This window comes from Petaurus breviceps, unplaced genomic scaffold (genome assembly GCF_028583685.1).
Source record: "Petaurus breviceps papuanus isolate PSGF00001 unplaced genomic scaffold, PetGlider_PUasm1.0 90919, whole genome shotgun sequence".
Taxonomy (NCBI): Eukaryota; Metazoa; Chordata; class Mammalia; order Diprotodontia; family Petauridae; genus Petaurus; species Petaurus breviceps.
The window spans coordinates 24,262,641-24,284,093 of NW_027187378.1; the positions used below are offsets into that span (position 1 = coordinate 24,262,641).

General features: G+C 40.2%; 1 pseudogene; it reads left to right on the plus strand.

Annotated features, from left to right (window-relative positions):
* LOC138152185 (zinc finger protein 184-like) overlaps nt 1–20,397 on the plus strand; it is a 124,050-nt pseudogene extending 103,653 nt beyond the window's left edge.
* Nucleotides 20,398–21,453: the final 1,056 nt, after the last annotated feature.

Genomic DNA, 21,453 nt, shown 5'->3' on the forward strand with positions numbered 1-21,453 from the left:
ATACAAAGAAAGGAAAAACATAGCCCCTGTCCACAAGGACCTCACATACTTTTTTTTTTTTGGAGGGCAGTTGGGGTTAAGTGACTTTCCCAAGGTCACATGGCTAGTTTTTTGTGTTAAGTGTCTGAGGCCAGATTTGAACTCAGGTTCTCCTAACTCCAGGGCTGGTGCTCTATTCACTGCGCCACCTAGCCACCCAGGACCTCACATTCTAATGGAGGAGACAACAATGAAGCAGCTATATTTACAAAATATATGCAGAGTAAATTGGAGGTAATCTAGAGAGAAGGTACTGGGGAACGGTGAGGAGGGTGAGTTATGGGGACTGGGAAAGGCCTATTAATTTCACATATTCATCTTATGTGTTATTTCTAATGATTATCTTCCCTTGTGTATCTTAAGTATTTTTTGTGGGTTAAAATGTGTGTGTTTTAAAAAATGGTACAGCTGGTGTGCTGGGGCCCATTTTGCTAGGACTAGAAAAAACCTTGAGACCTTCTGGTCACCTTGTGACAAATAATTCTTCCCTACTGTATTGGGACTAGTACTTTTCCTAGTAGTAATGGAAGGGACTGATCCTGTACCTTTGCTTTTTAAAGTAGTAATATGAACACCAGATTAACATCATTTAATTTATACTTCCTTCAGCTTCCCTGTTTTATACAGTTCGGCCATATGGAATCTGTGAGCAATTATCTGCAAATTACAAATTCTTGATAAAGACTTATTTGCTCTTGCAGAGTGTTTAAGGAAAAGTCTGAGAATTTTAAAAATTCGGTCAGTGGATTTCACTAAAACAGGGATTTTAAGAGAAAGTTGATGGGAAGTTCTAGCTTTCAGTATACTCACCTATCTTGGATAAGCACTTAGGTATAAGATAAAGCCCTTGTTTCAAATCTAGGCATCTCAGTGACTGACTTAGGTGATAGGCTCAAGCCCCAGGGAAAAATGAGCTTAGGAAACCACTACTTACAAGAAGCCACTTTATATAGGATTGTGAATTTAATAATTTATAGTAAGAATAAAAATGGTCATCATATAGATTGTAATGATAATGACCCTTCATCTGTGTGTCAGTGAATCTGTGACATTGATGTATGATCTCCTTCTGCCGGTGTATACCTTAATCCATTCAGGCCTTCTTGTCCTGTGTGATTCTTGTTCATAGCTTTTGTGAAATCCTCCATGGAGGACTTGGCTAAGGTTCTTGAGCAGGGGTGGGGAACCTAAAGCCTTGAGGCCACATGTGGGCCCTTTGGGTCCTCAAGGGTGGCCCTTTGACTGAGTCCAATTTTACAGAACAAATCCTTTTATTAAGGGGATTTGTTCTGCGAAGTTTGGATTCAGTCAAAGGGATGCACTTGAGGACCTAAAGGGTCACATATGGCCTCAAGACCTCAGGTTCCCCACCCTTGCAAGATTATTCTGGGGCTTGATGTATTCAGCATCTTTTGCATACAGGAATAGCTGGAGGACTTCACATCTCTAGGGAATTTCTCTTCCTTTTGGACTCTTTGCAGTACATCCCCTATAACAGAGGCAATACAAATACTTGTATGTCCCTGTTTTATTTTTTGCTTTATGTAATCCTTGTGGCTGCTCTATCAAGGAATTTTATATACTTTTAACATGTACATGAGAAATGCTTTGTTGGGGGCTGTATCTGCTCTACTGAGTCAGATGCTTTTTTTGTAAAACAACAAAGTAGGGTCTCATTCTCATTACCTTTCAGTTATTTAGCTAATGATTTAGTCTGCAAAAGCCTGCTTGTTCCACTCTTGTTTTCATCACAGCACTCTGGACACATGTGTAGTTGGACTGCTCCTCAAGATTTTTTTTAGAGATCAAAAAGTTTATAGAAGAAAGGATATTTCAGAGTACACAGACAAGAAAAAGAGGACTAGAGGAAAAGCTTCCCAGCATGAAGTTCTGGCTTCAAGTGGACTAATTTTCTTCTTTTTGCCATCACATGCCTTACTCTTGAGTCTCAATATATCTGCCTCTGCTTTCCTCAAACAGTCATGTACCTGGAATGCTCTCTTGATAATACCTTCTAGTCAGATTCTGATCCCACCTCCTTTAAGACTTCCTTCATTACCATTATATTTAGGTCTCTTTAGAATCTCCCTTGAATTTTGGTCTATCTCACACTATTTGGCACTTGATTATATATGTTATACTGCTCTGTTTCACATGTATGTGCTGAGCCACAACAGGATTATGTGCTTCAGGGTTGGGGACTGTGCCTCATGCTGTAGTTGTATCTGCTAGAGAATCTAGTACAGTACTAGTTGTATAATAAACAAGCACCTAGACTTGACTTGGCATGCATCAAACTCTGATAAAGAGCAGTTCTTATCTATCTGTTCTATCATCTCTCGTGTTGCCAACTGCAGGAATGCATTTGATCTTTCAGAAATCATTGACATTGAAGGATATGGCTGTGGAGTTTACTCGAGAGGAGTGGGAACAGCTGGACCCAGCTCAAAGAAACCTGTACAGGGATGTGATATTGGAGAGGTATAGAAGCCTGGTTTTGTTGGGTAAGGACATTTTCCTCTTGTGAATTTGTTCATTGGGCATTCTCATTTACATAATAGCCGAGGGCTTTAGAAGTATCTCATTTAGCTGAATTTGTTTTGCTTTGGAGTTCATGCAGCATTTTGCTTTTTCTAATTAGACATGGATAATTTATTGTGCTACCCCTTGGGTTGTAGCATCTTTGTCCTTGCATATACCTGAAGAGGTGATGAGAGGCTTCCATCCTTATATAACTGGGAGGCTAAAAGGAACCAATTGTTTTCTTGTGTGCATAGCAAATCCCCACCCTTCATGTGAACATAATGCTGAATGACATTCAGAAGTTCTTCACTTTTCCCCAGACTACTCCATCATGGTCTTTTTCCTGAAAAATAAGTGGTTGTGTTATCCTCAGCATAAACATCCATTTCTTTTGTCATGAACAGGGCTTCCAATTTCTAAGCCTGATGTAATCTCCCAGTTGGAACGAGGAAAAGAGCCATGGATGCTGGAGAGAAAAGACCCAAAAGGTACCCACCTAGGTGAGTGTAGGAAGTAGGTAGGGAGGAGTCATTAGAAATAATAGCTAGTTGGTGGGGGTTGTAGCTTTGAAATATTTTGTGAGGTACTCTCATCAGATTCTCCTGTGTCTGTGGAGAAGTGAAAGTCCACGTGGTATGAGTACCCTTACATACTTGGCTGAACAATTTCTTCTTCCTTAAATTTCTCAGTACTTTGCCTGTACTTTTCTTCTACACTTATCACATTTGCCTCTTATAGTTGTTTATGTAGATTTCTTCCCATCTTTTCTCCCATTAAACTCTTTGAGATCAGGGGAGGGTCTGCCTGGAACATTGTAGTTACTTTCTCAAGGTACAACTGAGTTGTACAAGGTACAGCTCTTCTGTGATGCCTTATCCTATGTGCTTCTGTCCATTTCTTAAAGTAAATCTTTTTTTGGTTGTTTTTCTGCAGGGGGGAAAGCAGGGCAATTGGGGTTAAGTGACTTGCCCAAAGTCACACCCCTAGTAAGTGTTAAGTGACTGAGGCTGGATTTGAACTCAGGTCCTCCTGACTCCAGGGCTGGTGCTCTATTCACTGTGCCACCTACCTGCCCCTGTAAATCTTTATAGAGGGCCCAGCCAGTATTCTTGGGTACTCTTCCTATTTCAGAGGTATCAGTGTACCACTAAGGCTGTCTCTCTGTTGTCTCATCTTTTCCACATGACTCGACCTCTTTTTCTTGTTGCTTGCCTTACCAACTCTAAATTCTTCAGCAATAATTTTCAAGTCCTTCCCAATTGTCTTGTGCCAGTGGATGGAGTGAGTGCTGGACCTGAAATCAGGAAGACTGAATTTATATGTGGTCTCATTCCTAGCTCTCTGACCTTCAATAAGCCACTTAACCTTTATCTCCCTCAGTTTTCTCATCTGTAAAGTGGATAGAATATAGCGCCTATCTCCTGGGGTTGTAGTGAAGATAAATGAATTAATATTTGTAAAGTGCTTTACAAACCTTAAAACACAATATAAATGCTACTATTATTATTGTTGTTATTTTTATCTGGTACCTGCCTTAGATAGTCACCTTTTTTTTCCCTCATTGTGTCTAACTTGAATCCTCTGTTATTTGAGCCTTTATCTATTCTGTCCTCCACAGCAAAAGTCCCTCCCCTTTCTTCTTCTATCCATCTTATTTTAAGTTCCAGTTATATCTTATTTCTCTAGTTTAAGTCCCTGTTCTTTAAATCTTTTCTCAATGGTTCTAAGCCTAAATTAATCCCATCCTTCTCTGAACTCTTATTATAGTTGGTGCTACAAAATATCTCACTTGATTATATACTTGGTGGTAGAGTGTATTGTGGTATGGTGGTATTCTAATTGTTGCATGTACAACTATGCTAGAGTCATATAATTTTATAGTTAGAAGGACTTGAGGCTCAGAGAGACTTCTCTAGCATCATACAGTGAATTAGTAGCCACAGGGGCATTAGAACTCAGATATCTTTTCTCCCTCTCCAGTAGTAGTCTTTCTACAGTACACATGCACTTAATGGTGTTGGTCTCATCTCAGTATCTGTACTGTAAGCTGGAGAGAAGGAACCATGTCTTGTACTTCTATTTCTAGTGCTGGGCATGCAGATTCTGAATAAGTTCTTGATTAATTAGGTTCTAAGTGGTTTGAATAACTTTCAACTTTGGAACATTTTTTTTTTTAGCTAATCGTCTTGTTTTTGCCTTACCTTTCCTGACAATTTGTGGTTTTTTGGCAGCTTTGTGCATAGCACTCTTTTTTTTGTTATTTATTTATTTTTCTCTTTTATTTTTTAGTTTACATCATTCATTTCCACAAGATTTTGAGATACAAATTTTCTCCCAATTTTTCCCTACCCACCACCCCAAAACAGCGATCCCACTGAATATTCCCTCCCCCAATCTGCTCTCTCCCATATCTTCCCCCATCCCCCCTCTGACTTTCCAGTAGGGCCCAGTAGATCTCTATGTCCTAGTGCTTGTATATCTCATTTCCCAGTTACATGTAAAATAATAATAATAATAATAATACATATATTTTTAAACATTTGATTTTAAAACTTTAAATTCCAGATTCTTTCCCTTCCTCCCCGGTCGCCTACCCTCACTGGGAAGATAAGCAATTCAATATAGGTTGTACATGTGTAGCTATGCAAAACATTTCCATAGTGGATATATTGAAAAGACTGACTATATTTCCCTCCCTCCTATCCCACCCCCACTTGTTCTATTCTCTACTTTGAACCTGTCCTTTTTCAAAAGTGGGTTCTTCCAACTTCCCTCCCCCCTAGCCTGTCCTCCCTTCCATTATCCCCCCTCTCATGCCCTTCCCCCCTACTTTCCTGTAGAGTAAGATACCCTATTTAGTGTGTATGTCATTCCCTCCTGTAATGCCATACACAGAAGCTTTCCAGAAGAATGGCTACTGTGAACAGCTTTTTTAAGGTTCTGATTACTCAGTATAGTGATCACTCTATTCCATAACAAAAGCAAAACATCCATGGAAAATCAAGGTACAGCATTCACAATATTACAACTTATCACAGAAAATCACAATATAATATTCACAACATAGTCTCAAAGTAAAATAGTCACTCTTAAGTCAACTCAATTAGTGACTTATCAGTAATCTCAAAGTTCAATAGTCAAAGTCTTCCACTCATGGGACAAAGTCTTGATTAACTCAGTCACTTATCAGTAACTATCTCAAAGTACAATCAGTCACTTATTCAGCAAAGTCTTAGTTGAAGTATCTTACACAAAACCCTCCACCCCTCAGGTCACTAGTAAACTATAATTCCATAATTACTCAGTACCCAAGGAGAGGTCTTTTCATCTTGACTTAGGGCCTGTTCTCAGATTCCCGGGATCGCCTTCCGTGATCCCAGATTCTACCTGGATTCACCAGACTGTGACCTGGGTTCAGTGGCAGACAGCTCCCAGTTCCTTGACCAGCTCTCTGGGCAGGTCCTGCTCTCTGGGTAGATCCTGCTCCACACTGGCGTTCACAGGGTCTGGTCCATATCAGTTCCTTCACCATTTCTGCTTCAGGGAATTCAAGGCTCAACCAAGCCACAAACAAACAAAGTCTCAGCATCCCAGTCATGCTTCAGTCACCTGGGCTCCTGGCTCCGGATTCTGGGCTCCTGGGCTCCTGGCTCCGGATTCTGGATTCCGAGCTCCTGGGCTCCTGACTCCTGGCTCCAGCTCCTGGCTCTGGGCTCCTGGGCTCCTGTTCAGAAGAAGCTCCACCACCACCACAAGTTCTCAGGACTCAGTTCTCCATTCTTCTGTAGCTGTTCTGCCACCAGATCTTGGTCTCAAGGAAATTCTGACTGTGCCTCTCTGGGGCTTTTCTTATATACACAGCATTAGCTACTTCTTTCAGCCAACCCCTTCTTATTACATCACATTACATAACCCCATCCATTACAGGAGACAGGAGTTCATACCTTCTGTTTCCCCAACAGAGGCTTGATCAGTTACTAAGTGCTAAGTACCTGCTACTTTTGCCAACACAAAGGGATCTTCAAATTCAAAATTAGTTACCATTACACCTCCCTAAGCCAAATTCAATGAGAATAAGTTTGTCTCATTCCCTTTTGCCTTCCTGTTCTTCCCCTCCATTGTAACAGTTTTCCCTTGCCTCTTCTATATGAGATAATTTACCCCATTCTGTCTCTCCGCATCTCTCATTATAGTCCTCTCTCACCTCTTAATTTCACCTTTTAAGTATCATCCCTTCCTATTCAATTGGTCCTGTGCCCTCTGTCTATGTATACCTGTACTTATATATATACATACACACTCACATATGTATTCATATGCCCATATACCCTCCTTTATAGACATATGTACATATGTATACATATATACATTTGTGTATATATATATTTCTATTCCCTTCAACTATTCTCATACTGGGAAAAAATTCATAAGTTACAATTATCATTTTTCCATGTAGAAGTATAAATAGTTCAACTTTGATAAGTTCCTTATGATTTCTTTTCCCTGTTTACCTTCTCATGCTTCTTTTGCTTCTTGTATCTGAATGACAGATTTTCTATTCGACTCTAGTTTTTTCATCAAGAATGCTTGAAAGTCCTCTATTCCACTGAATGACCATATTTTCCCCTGAAACATGATACTCAATTTTGCTGGGTAGGTGATTCTTGGTTTTAATCCCAGCTCCTTTGACCTCTGGAATATTATATTTCAAGCCCTTTGATCCCTCAGTGTAGAAGCTGCCAGATCCTGGGTTATCCTGATTGTGTTTCCACAGTAGTCAAATTGTTTCTTCCTGGCTGCTTGTAATATTTTCCTTGATCTGGGAACTCCGGAACCTGGCTATAATATTCCTAGGAGTTTTCTTTTTGGGATCTTTTTCAGGAGGTGATTAGTGGATTCTTTCAACCTCTATTTTGCCCTCTGGTTCTAAAATATCAGGGCAATTTTCCTTGAGAATTTCTGGAAGGATGATTTCTAGGTTCTTTTTTTGATCATGGCTTTCAGGTAGTCCAGTAATTTTTAAATTATCTCTCCTGGATCTATTTTCAAGGTCAGTGGTTTTTCTAATGAGATATTTCACATTGCCTTCTATTTTTTCATTTGTTTGGATCTGTTTAATAGTATCTTGATTTCTCATAAAGTCACTAGCTTCCATTTGCTCCAATCTAATTCTGAAGGAATGATTCTCTTCAGTGAGCTTTTGAGATTCTTTTTCCATCTGTCAAATTCAGCTTTTTAAGGCATTCTTCTCCTCATTACCTTTTTGAGCCTCTTTTGCCATCTGAATTAGTCTATTTTTTAAGATCTTATTTTCTTCGGTCAGTTTGTTGACTCTCATTTCATAATTTTCTTGCATCATTCTCATTTCTCTTCCCAATTTTTCCTCCATTTCTCTTATTTAGTTTTCAAAATCCTTTTTAAGCTCCTCTATGGCCTGTAACCAGCTCGTATTTTTCTTGGAAGCTTTTGGTGCAGGAGTTCTGACTTCTCTGTCTTCTTCCTGTTTCATGCTTTGATCCTTTTTGTCCTCAAAATAGTAGTCTAATTTTGGATTCCTCTGTTTGCTTTGCTTCCTTTGCTTGCTCATGTTGCTACTCAATTACTTGACTTTTGAGCCTTTTGCCACAGTAGACCTCTGCTACCAGGAAGGGGAGCTTTATCCCAATCGCTGGGGTTTTCGCTGTTGCTGGAGCAGTTAGTTGGGTGCCCTCTCTGAAGCCTCCACACGCTCTCTGGCAAACTGGTCACATACCCCAGGACTTCCACTCTAGACAGCAGTCCAGATCCAAGCAGGTTAAAGCAAGAGCGATTACCCCTCAGACTGGTCGCTTGATCCCTGTACAATCTGCAGGCCTGGGGCTCTGAAGCAGCCACGTGGTGGGTGGCTGCACACCTGTGGAACCTCAACTGCTTCTGCAAAGGCTGGACCACACTCCCAAATTCCCTGTTCCCCCAAAGTCTACATTGACGTCTCACTTTGTCTTTGGCATCTATAGGTTGATAATCCTGGAAACGGCCACAGCTGCTGGTGATCTGAAGTCCCTCCAGCTGGCGGCTGATCAGGCCGCCCTGAGGCTAAAACCTCTGGCTCTTTGGGGTTGGGCTTGGCTCCCAGAGCATGGGCTGGATTCGGACACTGTATAAGTAGTGAAGGACCAAGTCCCTGTTCTCTAGAACCTTTGTTTGGGAATATAAGGCAGACACATGCACAAGACAGTTCAGTAACAATTCAAGTGTACTTATTCACTGTACCTGAATAATGCAGACAGTACTTTAGAAATTTATTAAAGGGAGAGATTAGTGTAGGCTGATATTGTTGAGGAAGACTTTGTGGAGTCTATAGAATTAGAGATTGTCCCTGGAAGATGCCTAGAGATTAGAGGAGTGGAAAAAGTATCTCTGCTGGGAAGATCAGCGTGACAAAAGCATGGAGTCAGCAGTGAGCAGACTGGGCTTGGAAGAGAGGGCAGGTATTCAGGCATTGCTCTGATACAGAAGGACCGTGGTGGGTTAATACCAGGAAACAGCATTGTTGTTATCCTGAATGCACGGGAGATTTTTGAGTATAATCAGGTAAAAAGGTGTTAGGAAGATTAGTCTGACAGTCAAATACAGTACAGATTAGAAGGGTGGGGAGCCGAAGAATCTGTTACAGTAACCCTAATAGGAATATATACTGTATTAGGTTGGTGGCTTTGGGCATTTACAGGAAACATATCCTGATCTCTATCTGCGTTTTTCAACTACTGATAAATTTCATGTTTTCTAATCTCCGATGCTTAGGTTTTTGACTATTTTTCCAAACTTCATATCTTTTTTTATGACTTGTGGTTCCTCTTACCATCACTTCTTCACTTGGTCATAAAATGTCACTCATAATCATGCCTGCTCCAGGTTCAGAGAAATATTAGATCAGATCTAGGTAACTTCTTATCACAGCATTCTGCTGTGGGACCCAAGTCATTGAACATGGTCTTTCAGAAATCGCAGGTGGGGCTCCTTGCTTGTCCTAGCATTCACTGACTTTCTCCTGTAGCATACACTAAAGCTCTTCTGAATTATTCTTGTTTTCTGTCAACTCACAAATTTCTACCAGATTTTCAGCACAAACAGTCCCACTGACACTCATATTCCTTAAGCTCATATCACCACAATGTTAACTCTTCTTTCATCACACCTTGAGTTGGTTAAAATACTCCATTAACACTATCCCTGTGGCTGTTTCCTGATGTCTTTAAAAAGGCCTGGGGAATAACTAGAATGGCAGCTGCCCTTCCACTCCACCTACCTTTGGGCATATAGCCATTTCTCCTTTGTCAACATGTTAAAGCTCTTACACTTTTCTCTAAGAAATGTAGGACTATATTCAAATACTATCAGGTTCCTCCCCTTGTAGGCGTTATTTTCAGGTTCATTATTCTCTTCCAACTAAAGTAGTTCCTGTCTGACACAGAATAAGGGGGACATTTGCATTTTTCTTTTCTTTCAGATTGGGATATTAGACCTGAAACGGAGGAGTTAATTTCAAGGCAGGACATTTCTGAAGAAGAATCATCCCGTGGGGTGTTAATGGAAAGACTCACAAGGGATTCTGTATTGGAGGAAACCTGGCAGTGTGAAGGACAGTTAGAGGGACAACAGGTAAACTATGAGAAACATTTAAGCCAAGAAACAGCTATTCAAAAGAAAACTACTGGGGAGAGAAGCCATCAGTGTAATGACTTTGGGAGAAACTTTGGCCTGAGGTCATTCATTGTTGCACCACAGAAAGTTTCTTCAGGGGAGAGACTTCTTAAATGTGATACACTTGGAGAGAACTTAAAACAGAATTCAGACCTAATTAAAGATCCAAGAATTTGTGCAGGAAAGAAGCCTTGGAAATGTAATGAGTGTGGGAAAGCCTTTAGTTACTGCTCAGCCTTTATACTCCATCAGAGAATTCATACTGGAGAAAAACCCTATGAATGTAATGAATGTGGGAAAGGTTTCAGCCAGAGCATACACCTTACTCTTCATCAGCGAATTCATACTGGAGAGAAACCCTATGAATGCAATGAATGTGGGAAAGCCTTCAGTCACAGATCAGCCCTTATTCGACATCACATAATTCATACTGGAGAGAAACCCTATGAATGTAATGAATGTGGGAAAGCCTTTAATCAAAGTTCATACCTTACTCAACATCAGAGGATTCATACTGGAGAGAAACCCTATGAATGTAATGAGTGTGGGAAAGCCTTTAGTCAAAGCACATTTCTTACTCAACATCAGGTAATTCATACTGGAGAGAAGCCCTATAAATGTAATGAATGTGGGAAAGCGTTTAGTGACCGCTCAGGGCTCATTCAACATCAGAGGACTCATACTGGGGAGAAACCCTATGAATGTACTGAATGTGGGAAAGCCTTTGGTTACTGCTCTGCTCTTACTCAGCATCAGAGGACTCATACTGGAGAAAAACCTTATAAATGTAATGACTGTGAGAAAGCTTTTAGTGACCGTTCAGCCCTTATACGACATCAGAGAACTCATACTGGAGAGAAACCCTATAAATGCAAGGAATGTGGGAAAGCTTTTAGCCAGAGTTCATCCCTTACAAAACATCAGAAAACTCATACTGGAGAGAAACCATATAAGTGTAATGAATGTGACAAAGCCTTCAGCCAGAGCTCTTCCCTCTCTCAACATCGAAAAACTCATGTTGCCAGTAAAGCCAGCAAATATGGAAGAGTCTTCAGTGATCACTCAGCATTGACTCAACAAAAGAGAATTCATACTGGATAGAGATTCCATGAATACAGTGAATTCAGCAAATGTTTGAGGGTTTACTATGAGTCTAGCACTGTATTAAGTGCTGTGGATACTGCAAAAACTATAAGACAGTGTTACAAAAAGACCATGCACACCAAAAAGTTCTTATGATTGATGTGCAGTCCTATATGGTATCCTGATGGTAGGTGTGTTGACTATAAATGTGGAGTCTTACGTATTTTAAAATGTTTTAATGGACAGCACTGAGGGATTTCCTTGGCAGAGTAATGATTTTCTTTTATACCAGTAATGTGATGTGAGCTATTGAATTCCTGAGAAAGGGAATGGGGTGACCTTCAAAGGAGTGGGACTCTCTAAACAGGGCTGATGATGCCAAGATATGGAATAGTTAACTTTTAGAAAAACTGGAGGTGAAAGAATGCAAGATGTGTTGATCTAGATTGCAGATTTGGAGAAACTGCTGTCTAGAAGACATTAAAAGCATTAAAAAGCAAAGGCATTAAAAGCAAAGGCATGAGAAAAAAAAGAAAAGAACAAAGCTGGATAAAACTCAGGAAGTATTTATTGATACAGGCAGTCACAGCTGAATATATCCATAATCAAAATAAAGGCTGTTGGGAGTTTCTTCTGTACAGAGATCCAGAGCATCAGTTGTATTGGTGAGGCCTTTGGTTCCTAAGACAGTAAGTTCCATTTGGAAGCCAAAGTGTGATGGACCTATAATCAGACCCTACCCTGGCAATTTAAGGAAATTTAAGAATGCAGCCTAGGCCCACAGTTAAGAAGTAGGGTAGATTAGTAAAAGAACTCTAAAATCCTAAGGATTGGAGACCAGTATCAAGGACTTGCAGACCAGAAAAGAAGGTAACGATAAGGACTCTTTGATCATTTAAGTGCTTCCTAGATGAGTAGCTTGAGAATGTTTTTGTGATTTACCTCAGCTGTACAGGATTATATTGCAGAATTTGCTGTAGTTTTGTTGTGTGTTTGAACTCCTTATATGTTGGGCTACAGTGGACAAGGCAGGAAAAAGTACTTTCAGAGAAGAGAAAATAAGGAAAGACAGTTAACTATAGGATAGAGTTTATCTTCTTTTTAGCCCTTTGGTGATAGAAGAAAAAAGGCCTTGGTGACAGGGAATCTGGCTGAGGGAGTCTCTTTACATGGTCAGGATATCCCATTTTGTTATATAAAGTTCCTCAAAGAGTTTACATTTTGGTTGGGGGAGTAAACCTTTATCCTTTATCCATAACAATCCTTATTCAGCATCAGAGAATTCCTCTTAAAGAGAGAACCATGAATGTTTTATAGCTGTAATCATATCAGGCCTTTGGCTGAACTTGAACTCTTCAGGCAGAGCAGAAGGACCACCCTGAAAGCCCAGTCCATTGGAATATTTGTTATTATCTGTAGGTCCTGTTCAGAAATCATGACTTTCATTCACACTATGCCAGGTAGTGTCATAATAACAAAGATCTATTCATTCTTAACTAATATGCAAAGTAGATACCATATATACCCCCCAGATCTTATGCATTGATCTGGTGTATGGATCTGAAATTTTTATTAAAGGAAATGAAAGGACATATGGAGTCCTAAGATGATAATATTAGTTCACATAAAATTCTTTAAGGTTTAAAAAGCACTTTATATACATATGATTCTCACAACAATCTTATGAGGTAGGTGTTATTGTTATCCCCTTTTTAGATGAGTAGACTGAGGCTCAGATGCTAAATAACTTGCCCATATAATAAGTGTCTAAATTAGAATTGGAACTCTGTCTTTCTGGCCCAAAATCTAGTATTCTGTCCGCTGTGCCAAACTGCCTCTAAGATATGATCCAGCCATGTAGTAGGAAGTTTGGAATAATATTTTGAGAGTGGTATATGGTTAGAGAAAAGTTTGGAATAAAGTAAACATTGTTAATAATATGACAATAGAGGGTAATTGACTCCAGTTTGGTTCAAACCTAATTCTAGGAAAACAAAATAATGTTGTGGAGAAAACAGCAATATTGGTTTTTCAATCTGTTATTTAAAACAATGTGAAAAATTGGGTAATAGTTGGAAGGGTCTTTAAAGATCATTGAGTCCCACCTTTTTTATATTGTGAAAACAGTAGCTGAAACTTTTATAGCTGTTTATAATTCACAAAGTGCTTTACAGATTCTCTCATTGGATCTTTAAAATATTCCACAAGTGAGGAAACAGGCTTCAAGAGGGAGGTTAAGCTAACCAACGTTCAGAAGCTTTAAACTAGCTTTAAATAAGCCAGCAAGAAGATTAATTGAATTAAAAGCTAATGTTTTCTAAATTCAGGGCTTAGAGAATAATCCCCCAGTATTTGGATATTGACTGATAGCATCTAGGTTGCAGAAGAGAGGAGGTGAAAAGGAAGGAGTGAATCTTCCTTTAAAACAACTATTCACAGAAAGAAAAACAATAAGGATGTGTAATAGAATAAATGAAACTTTTCTTCTTTTCAATGACCACTTCTTTCTGATTCGGACAGAAATATAAGTGGTAACTCAGAGTCAGGACAGATGCCATATTCTCTCTTTATTGATTTTGAATGGGCGCATGGTTTATAAAGACCTTTAAGAAGTTTTGCATGTCCCGATATGCATAGAACAGCATTAGTCAATTAGGACTAAGTACTAGGGACACACTTTGGCTTATAGACCAGAGATAGGTTCTGGAATTTGGTAGGGCTATAAGCTTGGGGGATTTATAACCTAAAAAATATCAGAATTTAATTTTAAATCATAGTAAAAAAAATCTGAAGTAGGATACATGGGGATAAGATCACAGATGCACATAGATTTGGGTTTGACACTCTGTTCTTTTATGGTTATTTTTAAAAAATCCCTTAAAAAAGCTGATTGTAATTGCAGGTCACATTATTGTATGTACTTGTGTAACAAATAATGTTAAAAACAAAAAAAAGACCTGGCTGGATGTAGAGTGTATGTCATAATCAGAATGAACAAGTGCACCATCTAGTGGCAACCTGCATGGAATCTGAGGAAATGTGTCCAAGTAGCTATAAAAATGAGAAGCAATAGTCTAATACAGACTGGTCTTTGCCCTGTCTTGAGAAAAAGATAATCTGGCTAGATGACTGCTTCAGGGCATTTTGCTGTGTGAGATGAAAGGGACCTGAAGCCAGCCAAGAATTGGAAACTCCCAAGGAAGTAGGAAATGTGGATGTTTTTTTTTCCCCCTAGAAAATTATGAAATATGTAAATTGCAATAAATTTGAGTTCCTTTACATGGGGAAAGGTCTTCTTGTCTTTCTGGGTCTTTACCTAGTAGAGCTCATAGAAAGAACACTGTATATTTAGTCAAAAGGCATTGGTTTAAATCCTTACTCTTTTGTTTTATTTACCTCTGAGACCCTATGCAAATCATTCTGACAATTTAAGCAAAATGGATATTTACAAAAATATAAATTGCCCAGATTAACAGAAGAGGAAATATTTAATTAACTGTTTTAGAAAAAGAAATTGAACAGGCCATCAATGGACTACCTAAGAAAAAGTTCCCAGGACCAGATGGATTCACAAGTGAATTCTCCCAGATATTTAGAGAAAATTAATTCCAATAGTATATAAACTATTTGGAAAAATAGGTAAAGGAGTCCTACCAAATTTCTTTTATGACATGATAATAATGATACCTAAGCTGATATCTAATATCAGCTGATACGTAAGCCAGGAAGAGAAGGAAAAACAGAAGGAAAACTAAACCAATTCCTCTAATAAATATTGTTGCAAAATTTTTTAAATAAAATGCTACCGAAGAGATTACAACAATATATCACAAAGATCATATACTATGACTAGGTGGAATTTATACTAGGAGTGCAGGGCTGGTTCAATATTAGGAAAATTATGAGCATAATTAACCATATCAATAACTAAACCAACAAAAATTATGATTATTTCAATGGGTGCAGAAAAGACTTTTTCTTTTTGCTTTTTGGAGGGGGGAAGGCAGGGCAATTGGGGTTAAATGACTTGCCCAAGGTCATGGCTAGTAAGTGTTAAGTGTCTGAGGTCAGATTTGAACTCAGGTCCTGACTCCAGGCCTAGTGCTCTATTCACTGAGCCACCTAGCTGTCCCAGAAAAGACTTTTGACAAAATACAGCAATCATTCCTATTAAAACACTAGAAAGTGTGGAAATCAATTGAACCTTTCTTTTTGTTAGTAATCTTTAATTACTTTAATTATACAAATAAGTTTCCTCATCAGAACAAATCAAAGGGGATTCAGGGCATGGAACAAAGAACTGAATAGATCATTCTAATATACCAGTGGTCATCCCAATAAACAGGAAAGGGTAAAACACTTTACTTTGGTCCTTATTGGCTAACAGGAAGTACTGCAAGAAATTAATGTGGATAGGTACCAATATAATAATAATCACGAAATCATTTCCAAGTGAATCAATTGACAAGCATTTATTAAGCACCTATTATGTTCAAAATGCTGCATTACTACTGGGATTACAAACACAATAATGAAGCTGACATTCTCCAGGAGCTTAAATTCCATTGGGGGAGGGGATGGGGGGAATGAATAAACATTTTGGTGGGAGATGGAAAACCAAAGGAATCTCTTCTGAAATTATGTCGTTCTAGAAAAAAATTTTTAAATGCAAGTTTTAATTTGGGAAATATTGAGAGTAAAAATTAAAAATCAAAGACTTACAGGAAGAGTGGAGACTATTTTTACAAAATCTTATTGGAAGCCCAGAGTAAATATATGTAAAAGAGCAAAAGTTGTAGTCACAAGGAATACTAAATATTAGCAAACAAGTTAACACAGAGTACAGTGTTTCACATTTCTTAAAAAGCTGATAAATTCTGGGGCAGCTAGGTGGCGCAGTGAGTAAAGCGCCCGCCCTGGAGTCAGGAGGACCTGAGTTCTTCTAGTGTAGTCGCTGCTAAGGTGTGTGGATGTAGGGTGGGTGGGTCAGGGTATAAAGTATCTCCTCAGCAGGCAGGAGAAAAGTTACAAAGTCAACCAACTTTATCTTTTGGTTCTCACAACCATTCTGCCCCTTTTATCATCTCAGTGGCATTGTCTACATTCAGATTTATCCCTTTAAGCCCCTCCTCCCTGTGAAAACGGAAAATCAGCCTACTAGCATTTATTACGTGTCCAAATACTAAATATCCTACTGCTTAATAAGTTTATTACAAACCATTTCTTTCCAAAGGGTGGAATTAGAGCTTTTTCTTCAGTTAAAAGAATTTTAGGCATTATGAATCAGTTTAGGGAGGGAAACAATTTTATGTAATGTCTCAAGTTTAGGTAGTCCTAGATCTAGGGCTGGAAGGGAACTCAGAGCCCATCTAGTCTTACACTCTCATTTTACAGTTTTTGAAGCTAAGTCTGGGGGAGGCTTAGTGACTTGTCTGTGATCACAGTCCTTTGACTCCTCTCTATTCCATCCCAGGAAGGAAGAAAGGAAAGAGGGAGGGGATGAAGGAGGGAGGATTTTATGAATACTCTCAGATAGTTGGGCCTCTAGCTTGGACTGCCCTGCTTGAAGATAGAGGAGACAGATGGGGGATTCTGTGCCAATAGGCTTTGTACCCTCACCAAGTCAGAACCTTCATTCCCATGTAATTGCCAGACTTGGACCTTCTTGGCCAGCTCCATTGTTCTAATGACACAGCACTGACAGTAGTAGCAGCAGAACCTTTCCTTAGCTCCAGCCATTGACGTTCATTGACATAGCTAACACTGGCATAAGGTTGCCGCCTCACAAGCCAAGTGTCATGCCCTGTGAGCCCACTTGTTTTCCTTTCCCATTGTGATCATTGAGTAGTTTAATAGAAGCCCAAAGAAACTTCATAGCTTCCTTCTTAAATCCATTCTGCTATGAGTGTTCCATACCTTTCTGCAAAGAGTCAGAAATGCCTGAGCCTGTAAATCAATAGATCTGGAGACCTTGACTGGGATTCCAGTGAAAAGTCCTAGACTGCATAGGTCTGAAAGAGGATTTTCTTTTTGAGGGAGGAGGATGTAGTCCACACAGTTGATATGGACCTGCATTGTGTCTGCTTCTAGAGAAAGAAAGGTTTACTATGCCATACAGATCTAGTGTTCTTTTGTAAAAATGGGGTGGAATAAGTTGGTCATGGGCTTCCATTTATGACAAGGTCTATGTCCATCCATCAATATTTAGCTGGCCCATTCCTGGTCACTGTGAGGACCTGAGCGCTCTACTGCTTACCAGCTTTGAGACCTTTGGGTGAGTTATCTGCCCTCTTTGGGCTTCAGTTTCCTGAGGGTCTTGGACCAGGTGAACTCTAAGGCCTTTTCTAGCTCTAGATCTTGTGAAGATTTAAGATGATCTTTGGTATTCAACTCAACCTCTGGTTAATCAAATTCATCTGTGAAAAGGGGCAGCCTTGCTAGTTCAAAGAAGAACTCAAGGGGAGAAAGATGCTATTCATATTAAGAGAACTATATATTTTTTAAAGCCCAGAGAACTTTTTTTTTTCAGTTCAAAACTCTCTCCGCTCCCCTCTTCAGACTAATTTGTTGATATAAACCCAAAGGCTATGGTAAAGATAGGTTTCTGTCCAGTAACTACCTGGCTCCCAGCCTTATGTCCTGATTCTTTGTAGGGGTTGGGGGCAAGGAGCCAGGAAGGTGGGGAGAGGACAGCAATACATATATCATTCAACCAGGAGTTAGCTGCCTGCTAGGCTTGTAGTCTGTGAGTTGCCCACTATCCTACCTCTCACCTGATGTTTAGAATAAAGAAGCTACTCATACTGAGTTCACCACTCACTAATCATGAGTTAAGAATATCCCATACACCCGTGACTACAAATCAGAAGCCAAGCCAACAAGCATTTATTAAACTCTGTACTAGGCACTGTGCTAAGTGATGAGAAGCAAAAAAGAAAGCCCCTGTCCTCAAGGAACTTAAATTCTAACAGGAAAGACAATGCATAAAAGGGGGCTGAAAATGGCGGATGCAGGTCATGAGGGAGAAGGTACCTGCTCAGGAGCATGGAGAAGTCTGGAGAGTCAGGAGGGAAGTGAACATGAAGCTGGTGTAGATACATCCTTAAAATGGAGGTTTTGGGGGGAACTCAGAGGATAAAATTGCTGGGTGAAGTGTTCTTCCAGGGTGAGAAGGCTTCAGAGGAAGAGGCATCCTCCAGGGTGAAAAGACTACTGGGGAATAGAAAAGTTAGGAGAGTCAGGAGCAAAGCCAGGAGAGGAGTGAAGCAGTGAGTCAGAAGCCAGATAAGAATGCTAACAGATGGTGCCCTCTGACTACATCTCTGAACTCATCAATTACTCGGGCTGCTCCTGATGATGTTTTCCCCACACCCTCTGCCTTTAGAGAAGGGACCAAATCTGACCAGCCTACCTTAGAAGGACTGAGGGGAGGGTTCTCTTTCCAGGACTTTGTATGCTTCCTGAGCAGGGTGCCATTGGGCTGCCACAGAGTAGAGAGAAGAAGGAAGGGTGGGGCTGGTGTTCTTTCCCTTTACCCATTTGCCACAGGAGGTGTAGATAGATAATTCAGGAAGCATGGCATCGTGCTAAGACTAAGAATGGGGTGCCCAAAAGTGTAGTCCTATGCTGTCCCTTTGTTTTTTACACGAAAATAAGATCCTGTGAAGTCTAGGAAGACCTAGGAATTCTGGCACCTGGGGCCAATTCAATTTAGGTATGTGTATGGGGAGGGGAAGGAGTGCTTAACATATGGCCACTCCTCTGTGTGGATACATGGGTAAAAAGACAGAGATCAAGTGTACTGGGGAAATGGTTGAACTGGGAAGCCAGGGTGTTTGCAGGGACCAACATTGGATCAGAAAAGACTGAGCCAGGCATTGAGCTTACTGGAGAAGATGGAGGGTGAACTGGAGGTTCCTATATGACTGAAACAATTTCCTTTCAAAGATATCACATCTCTTGGAGTCCAGGCCTCCTTCTCTTGTAACCACTGACCCACAGGGCCAGGAGTTGGCACACTCCCCTGCTGCCATCTTCAGTCCTTCTCTCTGGCTGTCCCTTGTGGTAAGGGTCACCAGGGGAAGTAGCACTTGGTAGGAAAGGGCAACCAATTTTGGTGGGAAAGTGGACTAGGGTGAAAAAGGATGAATGAGGAAGTGGGCAGGTCAGCTTGCTGGTGTTGGGCTGGGTAGGGAAAGAAACATCGCCTTCCCCATGTTCTGGTGCCTGAGATAATGCCCTGGAAGCCCCATGCTAATTCTAACTATGAGCCAGCAGCTAGGGTACTTGTGCAATTAGAGGGAAAACTGATGTCAGAGATTCCTGGGTGGCTTGACCTTAACCCATATCTTTTCTAGGCCCTCAGGAGGAAACTAACTCCAATAGTAGTTAGTGCCCTTATGAAAAGAATTTGAGCTAGAAGTGGTTGGCACCAAATGTGTGTGAGAAGCAGAGAGGCCAGGGTGAACCTGAGTTAGGAGGGTTAGGGTTTTTTCTTCTTTTTTTTTTTTTTTTTTTTTTTTAAGCAATCGGGATTAAGTAACTTGCTCAAGGTTACACGGCCAGGTGTTTGTGGGTGGGTGCTAAGTGTCCGAGCCCGGGATTCAATCCCCAGGTCATCCTGACACTGGAGCCGGTGCTCTTACTCGCTGTGCTACCTGGCCACCCCTAGTGTTTTTTCCATAGGTAAAGTTAGGAGTTTGTCTAATCGTTTCTTTGCACAGTAAATCAGCTAGCCCACGTGCCAGCCTACCCTGGGACAAAGTAAGGGCATGGCTACTCCTTCCTAGACAAAGAACAGAAGGGTGACTGCTAAGTATCTCCTCTAAGTTTCTTTTCTTATATTACTTTGGGGTCCATAATGAGTTCACATAGACTGACCATCACATGATACATGTATAATAAACCTTAATGTGCTAAGTACATGTGAGGGGATGATTGATGATGATCTAAGATACTCCAGTTTGTTAGGTGCCCACTCATGGTGGGATGATGGTTGGTTCGCTGTTGTTTTTTAATGTGTTTCTATTCTGTTTCAAAGGTTTAAAAATAAAGCCACATGAAGTTGCATGAGTAAGAGGTGTTGACAACATACACAAACACATATATCACTACTCCATATGGGGCCCATATGGAGTTGCAGCTTGGAGAAGAAAATGAGTATTGGATTTGGGACCATAAGGCCTGGGTTTATATCCTGGTTTTTGCCCCTTACTATTGTATGATTTGGGGCAAATCATTTGCATTCTTCATTTGTTGTTGTTCACTCGTTTCAGTTGTTTTCCAACTCTTTCTGACCCCACGGACCAGAGCAGGCGCAGGTCCTTCTATCCACCATCTCTCCAAGTCTGGCCAAGTTTATGTTCATTGTTTCCATGACACTCTCTCTGTCCCCCACCCCTTTTCCTTTTGCCTTCAATCTTTTCCAACATCATGCTTTACCAGGTTCTAATCCATGTGGAAATTTGGTGAAGTTATTGAAAAAGCCCTTCCCCTGACTCCAGGGCATCACGTGGCTAGTAAGTGTCTGAGGCCAGATTTGAACTTGGGTCTTCTTGTTTCTGGGGCATTACGATAGCTGGACCTAGAGTCAGGAAGACTCCTCTTCCTGAATTCAAATCTGGTTTCAGACACTTACCAGCTGCGTGACCCTGGGCAAGTCATTGTTTTCCTCAGTTCTAAATCTGTAAAATGAATTGGAGAAGGAAAGGGAAAACCACTCTAGTATCTCTGTATATCTGTCAAGAAAACCCCAAATGGGGTCACGAAGAGTCAGACAAGACTGAAAAAACAACTGAGCAATAGCTTCCTGATTCCAGGCCTGGTGCTCTACCCCCCCTGTATCACCTAGCTGCCCTGTTCCTTATGAAAGGAACTTTAGAATAGTTCATTTTGATTTTGACCAGCAAATTCTGGTGAAAGTTTTGGATGGAATGGGGAAATTGAATATTTTGTCTGAAAAGAAGTTCTTTTTAAAAATGTTAACTTTTTTCCAATTACATGTAAAAACAATTTTTGACATTCTTTTAAAAAAGTTTTGAGTTCCAAATTCTATCCCCCTCTTCCTCCATTCTTTCCCAGAGACGGCAAGCAATCTGATATAGATTATACCTGTACAGTCATGTA